At 38.4% G+C, this 23,815-nt stretch overlaps 1 protein-coding gene and 1 long non-coding RNA gene across 2 annotated transcripts in view; one reads left to right on the top strand and one right to left on the bottom strand.

Moving 5' to 3' along the window:
* The window catches only part of npffr2a (neuropeptide FF receptor 2a), a 36,854-nt gene extending 27,895 nt beyond the window's left edge, over nucleotides 1–8,959 (bottom strand). The window contains exon 1 of the mRNA XM_042488402.2: nucleotides 8,640–8,959. The gene's annotated coding sequence lies outside the window, so the exon portion shown is untranslated. The remainder of the gene's footprint in view (nucleotides 1–8,639) is intronic.
* LOC148189683 (uncharacterized) overlaps nucleotides 1–18,399 on the top strand; it is a 69,505-nt gene extending 51,106 nt beyond the window's left edge. Inside the window, exon 5 of the long non-coding RNA XR_015776368.1 lies at nucleotides 17,715–18,399. This is a non-coding gene — a long non-coding RNA (uncharacterized LOC148189683). The remainder of the gene's footprint in view (nucleotides 1–17,714) is intronic.
* The last annotated feature ends 5,416 nt before the right edge of the window (nucleotides 18,400–23,815 follow it).

Raw genomic sequence — 23,815 nt, 5'->3', positions numbered from 1 at the left:
ATAAGGATGAAGTGAAACATTTTTTATCCAAAAGATCCAAGATCAACTTCACTGTGACACCATAATGTTCTGCATAAAACACGTTTCTGGCCATTACTAAACTTCATAATTTAGGAACAGAAAGTGAGACATTTGTCAGCTACTGAATTGGAGACACTCATCTTGGGTGTCCACCTTGAAAGTGTACCGATTGTTAAGGTCTGTGCTGCTGGGGTAGTAATTCTAGTTAACGTTTTTTGCTGTTGATGTTGGGCAGGTAGTGCATCGTGACTTTGTTATAGCATTTTCACTGAAAACTGTTTTCTGCTGCAACTGGAAATAACACTGATTAAACTGTAAAAATAAGCCATAAAACAGTATGTAGTAAAGTCCACAGTAAAATTCAAACAATGAGCTAAAAGACACTTAAATACTTTGCAAAACTCCAAAAAACTGCAGTCTTGAGATAACTCACCAAGAGAAACCTATTTCACATTTGGCCCGTTTGTAATATTACCATTAAAATAACTAAAATATTAAGTTGCGCAGCTAAGTTTAGTTCCAGTACATGTATGACGTAGTTGCAGTTTGCATAATTTATCATATCACCAGCGCTTTTATGGAAATCAGACACAACCTCAGCTCTCCACACACACATTCACTTTGTTCTTTCATGATAAAGCATAGAAAAGAGCATTTATTGAGATGACAGTTGCTTACAATGTGTGTTGTTCAATGTATTTCAGACTTTACTTTATTTCCAGATGAAGTGCTGATGGTATGTGTCCTTTACTCAGTCTTTCATGTCATAATCTGCTTATTAAACCTGCTGCAGCTCTAAGTTTGATTATCAACTAGTGGTGTGCCATATCATATTGTCCACGACAATACTGGTGCAATTTACAGCTTTACAGTAACAATAAGTGTGGCTGAAAACAAAATTGCAACTGAATCCACTTACAATTAACAGATTCAGTGAAAAAAATATCAATAATGGCTGTAAGGATGTATAGCAATTTGTGAGACCATCACTTTGCCTAAAATTCTTGGTCTAAACCTGACCAAGCCCGAAGCCTCCCAGGCCCCAAGATCATCACATAGCCCCCTCCCAAAAAGCCTACCCGCTCACACACAGACCCTAAAAGCACTAGTCGGCTTCTTACGCCTGGGACACAGCGGCTGTGCGGAAAATGAACCAGTTTGGTGGACCACCAACTCTCTTTCTTTGTTTGTGGCATGTTAGGGCGACACGATGCACCCATCCGAAGTTCTATTCACCTCATCATATGGCTATTCATGGGCAGGGATGTATGCCAATTGCTGACTAGCTGGAGCGAGCCATCAGTTAATGACTGACTGGCATTCAGGAACATAGCGGACGTGTCTACGATCAAATCCGAGTTTTCCGAGTTTAGGTTTTTAGTACCAAGGTGATTTATGTGCAAATCTACTCACAGAATTACCAACATTACATGAATGAGACCCATTGTATGTAGAGCACCAGATACACCGTGACACCTAGTGGTGGAGAGAAGTTACAGGACTGCAAACATCAGGCTGGGAGAAAGAGCATGTGGAATAACGGCATGCTTTTTGCATTTAACTTTGTGAATTAAGGATTTATTTTTAGCAAACTAAAGTTGGTGATTGCTGGAATAGCGTACTTACTAGATTACAAGAGTGACCAAGACAGTTTGAATTTTGTTTCTTTCGAGTTTGAATGAAGTGTGTTATATGATAAGATAACACCTCTGTCTCTAACGGCTGTTTCTACAGTGCACAAGTCTTTAGCTGTGGCATTATTTAATACCTGTGCAATTATAGAGATTTGCATGAGATAAATGTAGCTGTAGTGATTATGACTCATGCTCGTTATGTCTGATTGTAACTGCATGTAATCATGATTGAATATGTGGCAGTGCTTGAGGACAATAGTGGAATTTAGCTGAAAGAAAGCATATATATTACCATTCATGTCGACCTTCAGGGTAGATTATATGCTTCTCTGTTACCTTTTCTGAACAAACTCTACTCTACCTGACGCCAACAGAAATACCTCTAAGTACGAGACATTGCCAACAGTGATGAACCTCACAGTTGGTTAATCGCTCTTTAGGCTTAGTGCTCTCCGCTTTGTGTGAATGAGCTGAACAAATGTGAATAAAACATGATGAGCTAATGGGAGGCATGGGGGGCTAATTGAAGGAACTGAAGACTTATAAATTTTGAAAGCTGTTTAAAGTGCATCCAACTCTGTAGTGTTAATCACTTATTCATAGAGGCGCAGATGTGTCCTGGTGGCCTATGTGGGATGTTTTGTATCTGAGACCGTGTATAATAATTAAAGCTACTTTTGAAGGCAGGCTGAGGTGAAGGTAAACTGAGTTATGGCTGTAATTATAAGCTAAAATATATGAGATTTTTCTCTGGCGCTCCAAACAAGCTTACTGCATGCATGGTGAGATTCTCTTTCTCTTTGCTGTCTTTTGAAATCTCACATGTGAGATGTGACCTGATCTCAGAGAGTTTTTGTTTTTCCCTTAAACAAGAACCCTCACTGTTTATTTCACTCCATTAATAAATCAAACTGTTCCCAAAAGATGCCTAAGAAGCTGGGATGACAGTCAAGCAGGAGCCTGTTGCAACAGCTCCTGTAACTTTCAGTGTATTTTGTATTTTTTGAGACATCTAATTACATTGATTTAACCCCTTAAAACTGGACTGATATCACTTTTCTAGTGTTGTATTCAGATGCTTTCACCAGTATGGAAATCCCTTGAAGCTCAAACAAATTGGTTTGGTTTCTTTTGAAAACATGAGGGAAAAAGGCCATGAGTAACTTGGCAAGAAGTGTTTCACAAGTTGGAGGAAATAAGTAGTTATTTTTTAAAAAGCCAGGGAGACACATCCAAAAACTATACATATAATTATCATAGTCATGTATGAAATTATTTTATAGATTTTATTTTTAAAAAAAAATTCAGGTCAAATCCTTTTCTTTTCTTTTTTTTTTCTTTTTTTTTTAATCAGTGTAATTTTTTTTGGTACTTTTTACTCTTTTTTCCTGCTTTTTTGGTAAAAGTTAAACATCACCTTCTTACCATGTTTTAAAAAGAAATCAAGCCAATTTGCCCAGGTTTCAAAGTGTTTACTCAGCTGAGATGTTGATCACAGTCCGTTTTCTCTGAAACTCCAAACAAGCCCGCTGCATCCTCGGGACACGAGTTCATGATGTTTTTTTGTTTTTGCTTGGAAATTCTGCACGTGGGCAACATAATATAAGATCTAATAACTATCTAAAAGGACCTCAGAAATTGAAATCTGAAATTCCCAGAAAAAGGATCCTGGCTAGATTCACATTAAACAATATTGCTGTGGACTTAGAAACTGCTTTTTGACTTTCTTCTGAATAAAAGGCCTTCAGCAAAATAATACCCTAAAAACAATTAATGCTGCAGACACAAGCAAAAGTTGCCAAAATGACACATCAGCTTTTTCTCCTGTCATTCAGACAGTTAGAAGAATCCCTGTGCCACCTTAAAATGCGACTTGTGTGACTGTATTCCTCTAAATTTATGACGTGTGAAACAGCTGATTTTTTTGTTCTTACCACTGAGCGTATGTCGGGGAATCAGAATCGTTCTAAATTGACACGGTTTGCAATCAGTACGCTGCCACGCCCCCATTTCTCTATATAAGAAAACACCTGAAGGTGTTTCATGGAGAAAGCTGTGAAGTTTGTTCTACACACACATCAAGGCTCTGACACACTAGTGCCGGACTATCAGGGAGCATCCGTGAATGCAATGGCAGTCGCAAACAGCTGATAAGCCGTTCATCACTCTCTTCAAACATGTTCAAACGTAGGTTTCTGGAGATGTGCTGTCCTTCCTGAAGGCACAGGCTGCAATATCTCCCAGCAAGGTTTTAGATTTTAAGACCTGTTTTGAGGTAGAGCTAAGTCTTTAAAATACCCTATCTTCCCCCTTAGTAACAATAATAATAATTATCATTTAAAATTGGTTTGAGTAGCCATCTATACGGGCAGATTTAATAAAAACAATTAGCACATTTGCATGCACACAAATATTCAACTCTTGTTCCCAGTGTGACAATATTCTGAATTTTATCTGGTTCGTGTAAACAGCATATTCTCTTTGGATGTTCCTAATTAGGCCTTGATCTGAATTTAGCATTTTCCAATTAAGACATGTGGGATATGCTGGTATTATCCAGATTTAAATGCTTTATTTAGACAGCACAATTGGAATATGCACATCAATTGGGTTTTTACTGCAGTTTGCAACGCACAACCTCTTGTCTGTTTATGATCAGCTCTCTATGTTGTCATGGAAATGTTGTTAACAAACTAACACGGCAACAGTTTGCAAGGCTGGGGTAGAGATGCATGCCCAAAAGTAGAGTCAATATTTCTGGTCGGAAGATGAAACACAGCTAATTTTAGACATTATTACAGGAGTTGGATATCAATAGGTTTTTGGATATGCAACGTTCAAGGTTATCTTTATCTTTTCCAAGGGACAAATAAAGCCAGCAAGCACAACCATCAAGAAACAATACATACAATATGCAAAACATTTATTCTGACAAACAATGATATACTGCCAAGTCATTGCAGGTCATAAATAGCAACACAGAGGAGTGAAAGAGCGAGGCTGTGTTTGCACAGTCAAAAAAAGTCCATCATCGATTGGGAACTTTGAATTTTGGGGACGTTCTTTTTTAGTAGAATATACATTTTCTTTCGCCATGCTCAGGGAATTTTCTTGGAATAAGTGCAAAAACATGAATATTTTGTGCATGTAAATGTACACCATAAATTCCAAAACGCTTATTTTTTTATTACATTCTCATGTAGTCCATTTTCAACTAAGACTGGTTTTTATAGCCGAATATTTTAATTACGCCAACAACAGATGAGGGTGGAAGGGCACAAATAAGTACATGCATCAGTAAATTCTTAAGAGTAGAGTCACAAAGTACGAACAACTTCAGTTAAAAAAATATTTGTGAATCCTGATTTGTGTGTTAAACGTTGGTACGCACGGTTTATGCACAGATTTGTGCATATGCATTGTTTGTGAATGATGCCCCATGTGGTATTATACCACATTTAATCCATTTCTGTTCGTCTTTATCTTTATAGCCTTTATGTCAGATGTGTTGAACATGTGGTGAAGGATGGTCTCAGTTGACATATTCCTGATTTAGCATAAAAATTTTGATTCAATTCTTCATCTGTCTATAAACAGCTTTAAACCCTCTAAAACTGAAAAGAATTTGCACGTTCCTTTGGGTTTAAATGGTCTACTAGTTAGAGCTGAGCCTTGAGCATCGGAGATTCGAGTCACCAGTTGGAAGACCCCTCAGGTGACTGAGATAGCTTCAAGTTGAGCAGGCGTCTTTTGGGTTTTGCTTTTCTGCTTATTTTTGCAAGTCAGTGTGCTGTGCTGTGTACTGCTGGAGACTTTTTTGGCCAGCAGACTTCACTGTGCATTGAGCGCTCTTGATTTTCACGCTACTTTGATACAGAGCTGCGTGGTGAATATTCAGCTTACAGCAACTAAATACAACAAAGTCCCTTGCTTTTGTCTGATTTTTAGTGCTGGTAAAAAATGTTTCACATTTACAACTTTTTGGTAGCTCCATTATTTTTTTTTTTACACTAAATTACATGAATGCCGCTGTCACACTGGTAGTCCCGTGGAGCCTGTTCAAAATTTGAAACATCCAAATCTGATTCAGCTGGCATAATTCTGATTCAGGTACAGCCCTACAGCTAGTGTAACTGTGCCTACAGATGCTTGAGCTTTTCCTAACTTATTTTTTTAGAGAGTTGCAAAGTGTCAAATTGGTGATTTTTGGTGTTTAAGTCACTGGCAAAGCATACGCCTAAGAGGCAATGTGATAAATATACCAGTATCTCTTATTATATTACTTTTAGTCCAACTAAACCCTAGTTCTGTATAAATGCGACATGTAATGAGCTTAATCAAATGACATTCTCCCACACAGCACAGTCTTGCTAATATTTCAAAATCGAATTCTTTCTCCTTAATCATGTTTTATTCATAAGATTCAGACGATTGCTGCCACAGTCCACTGACGGTTGTTCATCTTTCACCCTCAGTCGGTTAAAGTGAGGAGCAGTTGTTTGATGAGAAGAAGAATGATTGTAGTGGTGTGCGGTAGGTCTTGTTGTCTCTGAATGTCAGTGTGAGGGTTTTAATAGAAATCATTAAAGGTTCAAAGGTCCTCTCAGAGGTTTTATCCACCCTGAAATGAATAACACATGAAGGAGATGCTTCATAGCTTACATATTTGCCTTGTTCATGCTCAATTTTAAAGCGTTGAAACCTCAGCACTACTGTCCAGATTAAGGTGTTCCTATTTTTTATTAGTCACAAGCAGCATAAGAGCCATTTTAGCTCAATATGTCAGAGCTCATGTAATCCTGGTATCGTAATCACTGAGGAAAATGTTTTCAGTAAGAACTCAATCCACATATGATATGGATTAAGATTATCTGTAAACAGTCAGTTTATCATACGTCACATTGCTGCAATATTTATTATGCAACATTATGCGGTAGATGACCAGCTGTTTTAACCCTTTGAAACTGGAGCAAAAAGGCTAGATTTCCCTAAAAAAAGACCTCAAAAAGGTGTTTAAAAAAACAAACAAAACACCTTTTTTGTAATATTTTCAGTAAATAATTAAGATAAACATAAGTATAGTTTTCTATACATTTCCCCTTCATCTTCATGTTTCACAGTTTGGGGGACATTTCTTGCCAAGTTGCTCATTATGTTTTTTTCTGTGTTTTTGACAGAAATCAAACCAATTTTCTCAGCCATTTTCTCAGCTCTAAAGTTTAAATGCAAGTGAACGGTGCCTGAATTCATTACAAGAAAGCTAATGTTGATCCAGGTGTTAAAGGGTTAAAAATGTGACCAACTGAATGGTCCACATAAACCACGTTCTGCAAAATATGACAGATATGGCACTTTATGAGATTGAAATTTGCTTTTTTTTTTTTTTAAAGATTTAGCTGTGTAGGTTAAAGAGATAAGAAGGGACTTTAACCAGTTAAATCCTCATAATTTAAACCTTTTCCACCCTGTGAAATTATATTCTTGAAATAACTATACAATATCCTGCTCATTAATAATCATAAAAATAAAATAATCAAAACAATGGACAAGAACAGCCTCTCTCAGCTTCATTATGTCATGATGTTATAACGCTACTTCAGTCTTACTGATATTAGCAGCTTATAGTAGATTACACTGTCCAGATGTCCCAATGATGACACAACATGAGTTTCGAGCTGAGCTTTAACTGTTCATTTATCCCATGACTCATTTAAACCGTTCCCCGAAGATGCTTGAAAACTTTGCTAGGTTGCACCGCTCGAGCGGCAGCCTGTTGCAGCAGCTCGTTTAACTTTTACTCTTGCATCTAATTTCCTTGACTTTATTTTTACCTCATTTTAAGACTGATACAAACACTCGTACACCATTCGACATCAACTGCACTGCAACTTTAAAGTGCATTTAATGTTACACACTTTAATCGCGTATAGGCATTACACAATTCTACATGTACAGGAAAAAGTCTCGCTCTTATTTTTAATCTTTCTCCATTCACAACTCGTCAAATACCAACACAAAAATGTACCTTTTTTAGCAGTATAATACACCACCGGGCAGCATCAGTTTAAACTTTACCCATAATTACAGCGTAATATAAGGAGCTGGACAGGAGGAGTGGAAGATGGGTTCACTTCCCGTATGAATCCTGAGCAAGTTTGATATTCCAGGCAACTTCCTTTGCTGCATGCAAGAAAATAACCAATTACAGAATATATGGATGCTGTATTTTTCAAGGCTACACTGGGCACCTCCACTTCCAGTCGCATAATGGAAATGTTCAGGGTTGGAGACCAGTGAATGTACTCTCATTCAAAGTCCAGAGATATTTTATTGAAAACAAACCACAATATGTGTATTTCAAGGTTTTTTTCTTCTGTATTGTTGTTCAGCTTGTGCCCAGACTCCCCTCAGATTCAGCCCTTAGCCCCCAGAGACCTGCATGTACTGTAGCTACGCCTCTGATAAAGGCGCACAAATATGAATTCTAACAACAAACACGACCTGCGCCTTTGGATGAAGGTGAAGACCAGAGACTATATGGATGTGCATTTTGTGCCATCATTGCGCGCGTAGCAGTCACTGCACTCCACCTGCGCTGATGGAGAATGAACGGTTCACAGTCAGGGCTGTTTAACTTCTGATTGCTTTCTTCTGTTGGCAACTTTGCGCATCAAATTGCGCGAAGGATGGCACTGAATGCAAACTTGGGGGAGCTGACTGCGCAAAAACACGCATGACTGACCACTCCTGAACAAAGAAGTTTCTGTTTCCAAGTGCATCAAAGCGGAGAAAGCTGGCTGGACAGAGACAAGGACGGAGGAGAGGACGTGCGCGCTCCGATACGCTTGAGTTACTGACCTTATGAGCGCTTAACGAGCTTTGGCTACATTGGGTCAATTTTTATCTTAAAAAAGCACTTGTTTTTAAAAATTAATTTTACACATAAATACCCACTTTTTTACGCGAATAAACTAATTGTCTTACCTCGGTTTATTTCAAATCAAGCTGACTGTGTCCTCCGAGAAAAGTAAAAAAAAAAAAAAAAGTCCACTTTCCTCTGAATAAGACATGCGTAGATCAAATAGAAAGAGGATGCAAAGACAGAGCATGAGAAAAAGAAAGAGTCAAGCTCCGTGCCTCGCTGGGTTCAGTATCAGTCCGGTTTCATATGCGTCGCTCCAGCCCTGGATGCGCTCAGCCCGCCGCTCAGAGCGCAAGTGGAGGATTTACAGACGGAGCCGTCCGTATTTGGTGCCGTGACGTCGGGGTGAAGGGGGAGGGATGAGAGCTTGATGAGCAGGCTGGTGGCTGTGTGATGCGCTCCGTGATCTCTCCCAGCTGCTGTCTCTGAAATGTCAAGAGTCTGCTGTTTAAAAAAAAAAAGTCAAATGTGATGGTGAGATGATCTGATGATCCGAGCTGCGCAACTTGTTTTACTGTATGACAGTAGGCAAGGTAAATGTATTTATATAGCACATTCCACACACTGCAAAACCTTAAAACATCTGTTTTTAAAAAATAAAGTAAATAAAGCTATCACTTTTAATTCATGTTTACTTTATATCTTACTGTTAACAGGGTTCCCACGGATCCTTAAAAAGTCTTTAAAGGCATTGAATTATTAATTAAAAAATAAGGCCTTAATGGGTATTAAAATGTCCTCCATCAGTTTTTTTCTTTAAATGCTCAGAAATGGAAAGTAGAACTTTATGCCCCTTTCCTGGCATTGCGAAATCACATTATAAATGGTAACATCAAAACAAACAAACAAATCCCTTCTCTTAAACTTTTCATGATGGGAATTGAGGCAGTGAAATCCCACATGCAAATTGAGAACAAACCAAAATCGCCAAGAAAACAAACTAACATAAGCCAGGTATTTCTCAGTTTTCACTTTTTTTTGTTCCCATTGGCAACCCAAAGTGCTTTATAGATTAGCCGTCAAAGTTCATTGTAGCTCATTAACAAAGCATACCACAAAGGGCTGCACAAACAGCAATTTCAATTTTGATTTCAATTTGATCTATAAAGTCCAATGTCACAAATTACAATTAGCCTCGGAGAGCTTTACAACGTACGACATCCCTCTGTCCTTAGTACCTCCCAGCGGATAAGAAAAAACTCCCCCAAAAAACCCTTTGATGTGGGAAAATGGTAGAAACCTGAGGAAGAGCGACTAAGGCAAATGCTGCACATCTGTCCAGGATGGACAGATGTTCAGTAGATGTTGTGTGTGCAAAACAGTTATCAGTAATCCGTATTACAAAATGTTACATAGAAAAAGAAAAAAGGAGAGATAGAGAGAGACAGAGAGAAATATGCACAGCAGCAACAATAATAACATTAATTATTATAACAATAATTATAAAATTATGAATATAATAATAGAAGTGGGCGAGTCAAGCCTAAAAACTGAACCACTGCAGAAACACACATACACACACACACACACACACACACACACACATGTAAAAGTCAAACTGTAAAATCCCCAAGGTGCGAGAATTTAATAAGCTCCAACAATAAGAACTGATATTAGTTTCATAATGAGGCAGTCATTCTTTCTAGTATGCTACTGACAATTACCTACTATATAAATTATTCAAAACTACATTAATATGAAATACAGCCCACAGCAAGTGAGAGCACATCTTGGGTTTGGATGTTGCAATTTTTTGTCTAATTGCTGATGTATTTATAGTTTCTTAAAGACGTCCTTTAGCAATATAAAGAGGGTCTTCACATCAAGCAAGGTCGTCTCTGCAGTAGAAAGACGCAGACACTTTTGAGATTGGTGCTACATGACCAGAGAAAACAGAGAGAAGGGCTGTGGTATCAACGTTTGCTCAGGAGGCACAAAACTTACAACTACCAGAATGCTTCGTGCCATACCAGACTAATAGAGAGCCCCAGTGATGAGTCCTAAAATCCAGAAATCAGTGAGCATTTCAGGACCTCCGCTCTCCTCGTCTCACAGTCAATGTGGTTTTTGAATGTGTTTTCGGTTAGAAGCCTGAAATAGGGTCTGTGGTTAACACAGGCAGAGGAGATTTTCACCTTTTTGTTTTAGGACATAAAATACGTACAAAAATACATCACTCACAAACTGTACAGTCGCTAACAAGTGGCTCAACAAAACGTCATCATGCCTAAAACGGCTTTAGCTTTTTACTCCTACCAACTATATTTAGGCTTTAAAAATCCTGAAAGTGCTGTTCCTTTGTGAAGATTTTTTTGCCGAGCAAAACTTGTAAGTATCATAAACATTTGTTTACCACAGAGTTTATTTTCAGCCATAATCCAAAATCCAATAGAAAAATCCCTCCTGCTTTTTTAGAGAAACAGGGCAACGTTAGCTTCCAGGTTAGCCTACAGAAAAACATCATCCTATACACTCTATAGCACTCTATAGATGCTCCCGCTGGATGCTAATGTGATGTGGACTGGTCTGTGTGAGACAATAGTAGGCGGCGGACTTGTATTACATTTAAATGGAAAGCTAAAATACATTTTTGAAGGCATTTGAGGTGAGAAATATACAACACTGACAGAATTTCAGTTCATATTTGAGCAATGCTGCTTAGTTTTACTGTTTGATGACAGTTCTTTCAGCCTCTGTTTTCAGTGTGCATGGAGTGGCATGGCACCCACTTTTCAGATCAACAGGGCTTTAAAATGTGTCTTTAAAAACATTTGAGGTGAGAAATCCATCTAATCCTCTAATCCATCTTTTGTGTACATACTATTCTATTACTTAATTATTATTATGTGTACATACCTTATTTCCTCTATGTACATACTTATTTTATTACTTATTTATTGTTATTGTTATTGTTATTTTCTTTGTTACATTTCACTTTTCTTTTTTCATGCTGCTGTAACATTTGGAATTTCCCCCAATGGGGGATCAATAAAGGAATATTCTATTCTATTCTAAATAGGCAGGGCAGTAACACAATATTGGTTATACGTGGTCTGAGTTTCCAGCCTATTTTCATTACGAACTTGTAAAATACAGCCGCTTTAACTGTGCTTTTGGCGCATGAGTGTGACAGCAGAAGGCACTTTTTGCTGAACAGCATTGGGTGAGAACATGGCCAAACAAAACAGGCTGCAGTGTCAATATATGCTGGCGGATGGCACCTGCAGCATTCGCCCTACAGGTGTAAACCCCAGACTTTCATGCAGGAGTTCGGTATTCTCTTTCTGTCTGAATGTAATGTTTTTTTTTTTTCTACATATTACCATTTGCCTCCTTCCCCTAATCCTAACTATCTGTGGTAGCATGTGCGTTTGTTGTCGTCCCGACGTTGGTTGCTGTGTGCTTTTGTTGCCTGAACATAACCACGTGCAGCATCATCTGGAGAAGTTTTGCGGCGGGTAGAGGGGGGATATCCAGACCCTGGTTAGAAGGGAAATGTGCCACAGTTCATCTACACATACTACCCACATTATTTTGATACAAAGCTGATTGACAATCAGCTAGGTATTTTTTCAGGGCAGATACCAATACTGACAAGACCGATAATCGCTATTTGGAATCGATATGCATTTACAGTAAAAAAATTAAACTATTTATTTCAAAGTTGAGAATTTGGAATATAACAAACTTGTTCAAATGCCTTTAGCAAATGTTTAATCAAAATTGAAATGAGTTCTGTGAAAATGTAAATAAGAAATGAATGAATAAAAGGACCCCCCTAGGTTTTACAAAATAAAAAATCCTTAGTATTGCAGACTGCCTTGCCAAGTGTTGGTTAAGTGTATTATGCATACTTCTTCGTTAATTAATTTTATTGACAATCATTAAAATAAAATGCCAGTACAGATCACTGGAAAAATGCCAATGCCACAAGACAGTGATGCTGCAGTGCTGACTGACATATTTGTAAACTATTTTACTTTTTATTTCTGCTTCAACTATGTTGTTTTTTTTAAAATTCTTTTATTACTTTCTTTTTTGTTGTTTGAAATAAATAAACAGACAAACAAACAAACAAATATTGGCTCAGATAACCGATAGGCCGATAATCTGTCCACCCCTACAGCTTAGTATTTCTTTATGTTCCTCATTTTTAATTAAAAAACTATGTTCATGATTCCTTTTTCCCACAAGACATCATGATGATAAATTGAATTTTAAGTAACACTCTGGTATTTTTTGTGATGCCTCAGAGGCACATTTAAATATTTGAGCGGAGTGTCTTTGATAGCTGCTGCAGCTGTCACCGTGTTTATGGTGCCTCCTGTTTATAAAACCACAGAGGGCTTAAAACTTCAACATGAAGCTGAACAAAGACTCGTGGACAGGAGCTGTGAAGTTTGGAGAATCCTGGAAATGTGCTGAAAGATTATGATGAATAGCTACAGGCAGCAGCTGTTTGAACACGCTGCACTTTGATTAAACTTACCTGCTGTCAATCACACCCGGAGCTTTTAGCTTTATGTCCCCGATTACCGGGAGACTGTTTGACTAAATCTAACTCCGTCCACATAGACCACCCCTTTATTAACCGACTAATTACATCAAAAAACCCAGTGGATATATTTTGAAAGAGTCCTGATGGTTGTTGTTATTTTGGGGTAAAAACACACTGGATTTATCTCTGAAGTAGATTGTGAAGTAGTTCTGACAGTTTTTATCATTATTTGGGCGTCCTGTTGGTTTAGAGGTTTAAAACGCTCAACAAATGCTTTGAGTTCCTGTCATTACTCTTCTTTGTTAGAAAACAAAAACTCCTCATTAATATTGATATTCATTACATTTGCACAATAACCATTCACTGCATAATAAAAATAATAGCGCATTTTCAGGGGTGGGCAAAAAATCAAATGTACTTGATGTATTGCAGCTTGTTTCACGTGCAGTGTATAAAATGACTTTGTAGCAAGCATCGAAACCCTTTTTTTTTATGTCATCTCAGCAGCACATAAGAAAAAAAGAACAGCTTCTTGTCTTAAATGTAGTATTGTAGTTAGAAAAAATACAAACAAAAGAAACAATTCTGTTCTGAAATGCCAGAGAAATTTACTTGTTTTTTTTATTTTAAATGTATATTTTATATATGTATGTATCCGTTTTCTGGACAAAGCAGCAGTTACAGTTTGGCTGAAACTGGCTCATTTGAATCTGGGTAAAACAAAATCAGTGATCCCTTGTTTAACATGTTAGAAAAGACTGGGAACTGTAAAAATCTCCGTTAAATACCACAATCATGTAAACACAAGCTAAATAGCAATCCAAACTGGCTACCAGACCCTGTAATCCATTTAGTAGTTTCTGAGATATGTCAGTCTGGATCAAAGTGGTTGGGCCCAAGTTTTACCAACTAAAAGTTTTGTTAAAATTTAGTTCGGGTGATGTTGTTAGAAAAGAGTTCTGTGAAAAGAAAACTTTAAGACTTCACACTGAGAGCTGAACCATCAGAGTTTGATCGACTCTTTAAGTCCTTTTGTGCTACACCTGCAGTCAAGGGAAATGGCTCAAAGATGGCTCAAATAAAGGTCAATACAGTTTACTCTTTATTCGACCCACACCGTTTAAGGACAGTTTGAGCTGCCACTTTTTCTTTGTGGGGTATTTTTATCTTCGTATTTCATTTCACATTAGAAGCTGTGCCTGAGCTGAGGTCCAAGCCCTTTAAATTTTAACATTAACTGAAGCTTTGAACTGACGGATTGCACAGTTGATGAGAGGTTTGCTGCTGCTGGGTTAATATAAATGTGGTGTGGATGAAACCAACTTTCCCAAAGTTTTTATCAAATTGAAACTGAATAAAATTTTTTGTGAACTCAAGTAAAACTGGGTGCATTGTAGGATTATGGACTTTGTGTGTCCAGTTCTCAGCGAGCCAGCAGCCTGCCAGGAGCAAGCAGCGGCAGGAAAAAAAATGGAAAGGATGAAAAGTAAAAACTTTGCGGCTTCCTCCTGTCATAAGTAAGAAAAGTGTAAAGAACAGCCAGAGCCCAGTTGGAAGGTCTGATTCCTTGGGAGATGTTTGTGAATATTTTGAAGGAGACAAGGTTTTCTGAAAACTGTGCATCTGATAACGATGTGTTTCAGCCTCACACTTGGCCTGAAGGAGTTAGTTGTGCTGAAACTGGATGAGAACCATTTAACAAAATGTCATGAGAAAGATTATATCCAGTAGAGGACTGTGGCATCAAAATACTGGTAAATGTTTTCACCTGTGAAAATGACATTATCTAGCTGCTTCTGACAGTTCTTAGTTATAATAATTATAATAGTTATCATAATGGTAATGGACTGTTGAATGTTAACCGAACTGAAGGTTACTGATAGACAGTAAAGACCCGGCGCAGCAGAACACTAATACGGTCATAAACAGTATGCCCCAGTAAAATTCAAGGAAGGTATGAAGTATGAAAAATGAGATACATAGTTTTCATTTGTGACTACTTCAATCTGGTCTCTGTGTACCTTATTTCAGAAAACAAAGAGATTACCACACAGCAGGTCTGCAACCATTGATCGTTTTCATCAATGATTAGTTAGCCGATTATTTTTATGATGCACGTTATAGCCATGTAACATCAAACACAAGTTTAACACTACAACTTGGCAAAAAACATATTTTACTGGGGACCCACTCGAATGAACATCTGTGGATCCCACTGACTAACTGCAGTGGAAACCTGTTAACATCACTGCTGGAGATCTTTTTTTGGCGTCTATCCAGAGTCCAAATCAGAGAAAACAAAACCTATTTTTACTGTAATGGTTTGGCATGATTAGCACTAACTCATGACAGTTTACTCCACATAGTTTTAGATTAAATGTAGCATTTTTCCTCTGTGCTCCCCACAGAAGGTGCATTTAACATCTTTGTTTCATAAATAATCATGTCATGATTTGTTTAAACAGGTGTTTAATTTTGATGATGGAATAAAGCCTTTTTGTGTCAACAAAATATCTTTGCTTAGACACATGATTTCACCAGAATAGTTCCAGTAAGATTAGGAAAATTATGGTTTTGTATTATCCTGTTGTGGTCTGTGAGGAAAGCTTTTGCCCAACGCTGTTTGAGCTACTTCGGATAATAGATGTCCAGGATCATTTGCTTTATAACGTGTCCACACCTGAGGCCGCAGTATCGGAAACTAATGACAACTCTGAGTAACAGCAATCTGAATGTTGTCATTTTGTGGCTGTAAAGGTGACCTCGAACATTTGATGGAACCAACCTTTAAGTGTGGGTTTCTAAAACTAAGAAAATGAAAGTATGATGGTTTTGTCAGTCTCACAGTTATATAACCATACGAACTTTTGAAAAACATTACTCACAGGTGATGTAACTGGGTTTTAGTTGACTCAGTTCTCCTCTGAATTACTAAGCCGATGTTGACGCCTTGATGAAAACTGTTGAGGCTCAAGTGTAAATGGAGCTTTGTGTCCTGCCTTTATTAGATTCATGTTATTTCACACCTGAAAAGAGTCTGAAGACTAATTCTGTTGTCACAGTGATCCACAGGGAGCGGGACAAAAACAAGTTATTAGACGTGTTTTCTGAACTGTAAAGGACACCTTCAATCAAAGGAGGCAACTCAAGTACGTTGGGAAAATGTTAGGCACCAACTCAGTTTATTTTTGCAAATTAAACATAAAAAATAATGATTGCTCTCCTGAATCTTAGTCAGTAAACAGCTTTGGTATTTGATTGTTATCAGCTTTTGTTTATTGCAAACATTTTGCGGTCAGCGTTCTTATGCTGTTTAAAGTAATAAAAATGCTGCCATGTTTGCAAGTTAAACAGAAGCTGAGATTTGAATCTGTCTCTGGATCTGAATACCAGTGTGAGTGCAGCGAAGAGTGCAGTGGATGCACACACGTTTCTCTTGCTCCTTCCGTCTCATCAAATGAACGTAGGGTGAAAACTGAAGCAGGGCTCAGCTCCTTAGAGAGAAATAAAAGCCAGATTTAGGTTTAGCTGAGCTCCAAATTCACACTTGACTTCTTTTTCATTTACATAATTTGTTTTTTCATTTTCTCCACATCCTTAATGTCGTCTTTACATATGGATTTGCATATGGATGTATTGTCTTTTTGCTGCATTATGTTCTGCTCTGTTGCCTTTATTACATACAAGCATTTTTCTCTGCTAATTTGCTTTATATCTTTTGTCTACCTTCATGCCGGCGATAGCCGAGGCTGGAGGCATTACATTTTCGGTCGTTTGTCCGTCCGTATGCCCATTCTCGTGAACACCATATCATTAGGGAATTTCTTCAAATTTTGCAAAAAAGTCCACTTCGACTCAACAATGAATTGATTAGATTTTGGTGGTCATAGGTCAAAGGTCAAGGCCTCTGTGACCCTGCATCCATCTCATTCCTGTAACGCTTTATCTCAAAAACATCTTGAGAAAAAACGTCTGCAAATTTGGCAGAAAGTTTAAAGTGGATTCAGGAATGAACTGATAAGAATTTGTTTGTCAAAGGTCAAGGTCACAGTGAACTTTCATTTGTTTAATTCTTGGTAAAGCAATATCTCAAGATCACCTCGAGGGAATTTCCTTAAATTTGACACAAATTTCTGTCCGGCATCAAGAATGAACAGGTTAGTCATGGCCAAAAGCATGTTTTATGAGGTCACCATGACCTTGACCTTTGACCAGTTCTGACATTTTATATCCAAGAGATCAGAGGTCAAATGTGACATCATAATGTTCTGCAAAACCACTTTTCTGGCCATTGCTCAACATGAAAGGGGAGAAGAAGAGGAGATATTTGGTCAGATACTGAATTAGTGAATCTAATCTTGGGTGTCCTCCTTCAAACAGTCCTGATTGTTTTGATCTTCTGTGCTGCTGGGTGTAAGGTGTGTGTGAAGCATCCATGTTTTCACCGACATGGATGCAAATTGTAATTGCAACTTGATTGGTGCACTGTGGCATACAACAACAAGGCAGTATGCAACTTCTTTATTTTCTAAAAGATTTTACAGACAGGTCAGGCTTTACTCTAATGATCAAGAGTTGATACTAAGGGTCTTGCCAGCTGAGTAATATTGACTTGGGCTTTTCTTTTCTTTGCACCAAGGAGATAAAATTGACTTGAATTCATTCGGAGGTCACGGGGTGCTGGAGCAAAACGGGCTGATGGGAAACACACGGGACAGGCTGCCACTCCATCAGAGGGCCAAAACAGACACACAAACACTCACTTCTGCAGGAGAATATAGACACTCCACCTCCCTGGATTTTCATTTTCTCCACACCAACTGATCCAAATCAGGTTATTGACCCAAGCTGCTTGTTTTTGTTGTTTGGTGCTGATGAGTAAACGTGCCGAATGGTAGAAACGAGTTAATGTTTTTAAACAACTATGAAATAAAACTGGCATGCCGGAAAAATAACAGTCCAGCAAAGTTATTTTAAAAACTTTGAATTATGTGTGTATGAAAACAATAGTTGAACTTTTCAAATTAAAATCAGTGCTTTAATCGAGTTTTGAGCCCGACATCGACAGAAAAACAACGGCACTGGTCTTTTGTTCACACTTCAAACAACCTTTGTTCATTATCTCCTGATAACCAAGCTCTTTCTGTTTTTCCAATAATGACTGTCAGTTCTCAGGAGTTAATACAGCTGTAGTAAGTTGTTGAAACACCAGAAAAGCTCAGGGCTCAGCCTCATCTGTATATGCTGTGTAAAAAATGATTTATCTGTTAAACCTGGATACTACTGACATTTAAGAATGGAAAAAACAAGAAAGTTTAAAATAAAGAAAGCTATTAGAGGCCTGTGTGGGCCTATTTTCTTAATCCTGCTCTCGCCTGCACCTGCTGGATTTTCATACCATTACAGCCTGCTCTCCTAGTCCCTAGTCCCTTGCTCCCCTAGTTTGTATTTTTCTCTCCCTTCTTCAGATTAGTAATATGGGATGCTTGGCACAGGCTGGTTATATATGTAAAGCCTATGGCTGTAAGTTACAGTTGAGGGGCTTACTGTAATTACATATGTATGCATTGCAACCCTAACTTTCACAAACCTAACCTGGTACAGCATTATTCTAACTGAACTGGGATAAAATAATGCAATTTTGCAGCTCTCCTAGACTTATTGGACCGTATGTTTCAAATTCTGATGGTGAAACAATTGACTTTGTGAGAAGGATGGGTGTGAGGGGGCAGCATGTTTAAAATAATTTATCCACTGTTTTACACCTGCAACAGTAGCAAACATAGAGTATAAAATAAAGGGCAGGGTCACCGTGATGTCACCCATTTTCGTGGACTCCTATTTTGAAGCCTCAAATTCAGCATTTCAGCCATTTTTCAGAGCTAGAAGTGATGATATTTGGATGAGAGGCTGTAGCTGTGGAAGAGCGAGGAGTGGGTCTGACCGAGAAGCTGAGAACACCATCTGCAGACGGCTTCTCACTCATAGTGGCCGCAACCTTAATTATGCGCAACTTGAGGCCTCAATAAAATGTCAGCCCATTCTCATTTCAGAGTCGTCATATAACGCCGTTAGGTCAGTGCTTTTGACGCGAGATACAGAGGTGATACAGAATGATATGCTGCCAAGTGGCATCAGTTTGTAAGGCAGCCAGATGGGACCTTTCGTGTTGTTATGTTATGCCTCCAGTTGGTTGGACGGCACCTGTCATGGCCTTATAATATGCTATCAGATGGCATCAGTTTGAAATGCTGCCAGTATGTAGTTAATATAAGGAGCATAAGGGTGCTTATAGCACAGGCAAGAGGGCGGTCAGTGGGTCCAAGAAATCCCGCACTTTCACCCAGGAGATTGATGTTCACTTCCCGTCTAAATGTAGAGCCAAACCATGATGTTTTTCCCTGAACCTAACCACATGCTTCCGGTGCCAAACCTGATCCCCCGTGCCTTTTTAGCTTAATCCTAACCATGTTATTTTGTTGACATTGCAGTGTTGCTTGTGGCATCCCAGAACATCACCAGCAGATGCTGATATGTGATGACTTGGGATTAGGACATGTCAAAAATGCCATGGAGGTTGCCACTTGGTAGGCTGTGGTGGAGCCTATGGCATAAGCACATCTCAAACTGCCTTGGTTGTGATTTGCCAGTGAGCCTGCGTACTCACGTGCCCATCCTGAATAAAAAGCACTCAGAGAGGGCTGGTAAAGAGATAAACTTTAAGTGTAATGAACAGGGGTAGCGCTTACAATTTCGTTGTATTCCAACAAAAGGCAACTCCCACCTGCAGCAGAGTAAAAAACTACCTGTTTTTTGCAAGATATGTGTTGGGTCCCACTGGATCCCAATGCAGTCCTCTAGAAGCCATCGTATCCAAAACCAACAGCAGCCATTGTAACACAAGGTTGACGAGGTGTCTGTTTTTGTCCAGGACTGAACAACATTTTTATCTCATCTCCTGTGACATTTTGATTGGCTCTAGTTTTCAACCACTGCAGAGGAGACGCTTTTTAAAAGTCTGGCTTTTATCAAATGTCTGTGAGGAAAGCAGAGAAAGCTGCCATCACAGAGCTGTGTTTGATGCCAAACTGCACACATGTGGTTCAAGTGCAGGTTAACCTGTCACTGTTTTTGCAACACTGAGCCCAACCTGGAAAATTGTGAATCATCACAAAGTTATGATGCAGATTTAGGTGGAATATGATGAAACTAGCACAGAAAGAAAAAGAATCCAGCTGCAGTGAAGACTGTGAAACTACTTTTAACTGAGTAAAACTTGTGAAAGGTGATTATTATGGGGTTTTCTGAAATTTGAAAATTATTACTCTTTTAACACACTTAGTCATTCAGGGAAAGTTGTATTCAAATTACATATTTTTAAGTTCTTCACATGGTAAAGGCCTAATTTGTCCAAATCTGTCAATTTGGCAATTGCAGCCACTTTACTCAGTTCAGCCAGCTGTGGAGCGGTTAGAAAGTAATAAGTGTGGAGAATTCTCAATGAAGCTCTCTTTTTTCCTCCTCAGATGTCAATTTTATGTATGTACAAACAAGTGCAACACAATGAATGACCGTTAGGAAAGACTGCCCTCATGTGTGCAGTGTCAGTCCCCTATTTAAATGGGTTTTTGTTTCTCGCTCTTTTCCATCACAACCACCCTTTCACCCTGACTAATACCCGTTTTCCACCTAAATTACCGTGTGTGCACAGGTTTTACAAATATGGGTAAACCCAGCCACAAGAGCAGAGATGTGTACACAGCAGCCAAGTATGCCTTTTGTGTGTGTGTGGGGGGGGGTGTATTATTGTGTGTTTGTTTGACATCAATGACTGCTGGGGAACAGGTAAACAGTAAAAGGAGCATGGAGGCCATTTAAAACCATAGTTACTTCTCTTTAAATATCTCTTACTCAGTCTCTCTCAAACTCGGTGCAGACTGATTTGGATTGATGTTTTAGCACTGCTTAGGTGATGAAGGATAGTATTTATCAGCAGCACCTCATTGCATCTTGTCAGTTAAGTGGCTAAAATTAGCATATTCACCCGAGCGTTGTGTTTCAATTTATGCCATTTGGAGCTGGACATGATGAATACTACAGTCCACTGCAGAGTCAGAGCCGATTGCACATTTTCTCATTGCAATAAAAAAACAGATGTAAGTAGGGTTTTTTGTGCAGCGAAAATGAGGCTTAAGATTTTGGTTGAACGGAACCAACATGGACAATTTTGTCTTTAGTTGTAGTCCGACATTTTTTTTCTTGGTTTTTTTTTCCCCCCAAGTTTAACCCTGCCTTTACAATTACATCTGCCTGTGCACTACCAAATAGTAATATACGTGGGTATGCATATCGTCATTATAAATATCAGGCTTGATTGTTGCGTTATTTGCCTGAATAAGCCTGGAAAGAGGATGAAAAAAAGTCATCTGGGGTTCAACATGTAGCTCAGTCCACCCAGATAGCAGCAAGAAAGGAGACTTTGGGCTCCAAAATCTTCTGTCAGTGAAAAGACTGCCATCACAGTCAGGAGACAGGGCTAGCTAGAGGGAGGGTACGTCATCCAGCTGGCCTCATGGACAAGGTCTTTCTGAACTGAATCACAGACACGTTTGAAGTGTTTGTTGTGTGTGCTTTCCACTTTGTTGCTTCTTTTTTGGGCTACTTTTCTGTCTTTTTATCCTTTTTCGTTTTCTTGTTTTGTTTTAAATTCTTACTGGTTTTTATGCCTTATTTAAAGCAGTTACCTGCGTACACTGAAAATTCTAAATAAAGTGGCCTTGCCTTTTCAGGTTGTCTTTATGACAGCATGCAGTAATTTCTAATAACGTTTTAAAGGCATGTTCTATTGGTATTATCCTCACGTCTGAACAAGATTCAGACAGAACATGACATGATTCTTCTGCAAAAGGCAGAGTAGAGGAGACTCTGAAAGGGTATTCAGACTATTAGAATTGGACATAGTGCTGCCTGTAAATAAATGACATTTATGGAATACAGCTGAACCATAACAGGCAAAACAGTAAAACACTGTCTGCGCCAGTCAAACCATGAAGGTGTGATAAAAGGCCCGGCCAGTATATATGATCAGTGAATAGAACACATTGTCATATATGTTGAATTATAGGGCTGTATCTCTTCCTTTGGTGTATATGTTGCTGTGTGTGCAGTGTAGTGTTTGTCGAGATCAAAAGAAAATTGAATAAAGTGCTGCATTAGATCACTAAATGCAGTTAATGATGCACACTGTACTTTATTGTTATCTCTGTTGTAATGTGTTTTCTTCTTTGCTTCTCCATAGGTATTTGTCTGTTAATCTCATAGTACATCAGGTACTCATATACTGTAAGATAAATAAAGGGTTGGCCTTAAATCTTTTAATCCTAAAATGTTTTTATACCTCCGCTACAGCAATAACTGAGACTGGGGGCATTTTGACGCTTGTCTGTGGGTCCCATATCTTAAAGACAGCTCAAGGGAATTTTTTCAAATTTGGCACAAAGATTCGCCTGGATGAAGCGATAGGTCAAGGTAACAGTAACCCTGCATCTGTGTCATTTTGTTGACACAGATGCAGTTTTGTTGTACGTGTTATTTCAAGAATGCCTTAAGGGAATTTCCTCAAATTTGGAACAAATGTCCACTCATGGAGAGACTTATTAGAATTTGCTGGTCTGTGAACTCACTGTACAGACTGTATAGGTTATAGCTGCTTATTCAATGGGCCAATCAAACGTCAAATTAAATCTAAAAAGGCTGACAGTGATTGGTTGCAAGCAAAATAGTTTTTATGCCTCCATGTTGGCATTAGCTGAGGCTAGAGGCATCATGTTTTCTGGTTGTACGTATGTCCTAACGTCTGTCTGTCCAGCACATTGTTGTGAATGCAGAATCTCAACAACACCTTGAGGGTATTTCTTCAAATTTTGCACAAAACATTAATTTGGACTCAACAATAAGCAGAGTAGATTTTGGTGGTCGTAGGTCACAAATCAAGATCACTGAGACCTCATCAGTCTCATTGTTTTGTATGCAATATCTCAAGAACAGCTTGAGTGAATTTCTTCAAATTTGGAGTTAACGATTCACTGATTCGAATTAGGTGTTCAAAGGTCAAGGTCACTGTGATCTTGCATCCATCTTATTTTCATGAACACAATATATGAAGATGGCCTTGAGGTAGTTTCTTCAAATTTGGCACAAATGTCGAATGAACTACTTAGGATGTGGTGGTAGAAAGTCTGACAGCATTTTTTGGCCATAACTGTTCATGAAGTTTGTTTCCAGATGGGTACAAAAAGGATCAAATTAAGTTTTGTTTGACTGGAGGTGTTTTCATATTACTTGCTACTGGGTCATTTCGGTTAATACCCAACGCTAGCCCATATGCTGATGTATCACCACATGATTATTGTCATTATAATCATCAAACACTTTCAAAGCATTATGATTAAAACCAGTGTGTCAGCACACCGTTTAAATCCAGTCCTGTATTTTGTCTAGCAAGATCTGCCTCGATTCACAAACATCACCACTTACTATGAAGCTGAAAGTATTCATAACTGTACAAAGAGAGATGGAGAAGGTAAGAAAAATTAAGCTATTTGTATGTTTTTTTAAATCAGTCATTCATGTATGATAGTAGCTCATGACAGCAAATGTTTTGACTGTGACTCTTTTTTTCAACACCAACAGCAAACAAATTTTTGTCATTAAAGTGAGATACTATCAGCTTTCAATTTG

Source organism: Plectropomus leopardus, chromosome 4 (assembly GCF_026936395.1).
Source record: "Plectropomus leopardus strain MGB_pleo_1.0 chromosome 4, ASM2693639v1, whole genome shotgun sequence".
Classification (NCBI taxonomy): Eukaryota; Metazoa; Chordata; class Actinopteri; order Perciformes; family Serranidae; genus Plectropomus; species Plectropomus leopardus.
The sequence above is the reverse complement of the archived record's forward strand: the minus strand, read 5'-3'. Positions and strand labels throughout refer to the sequence as shown.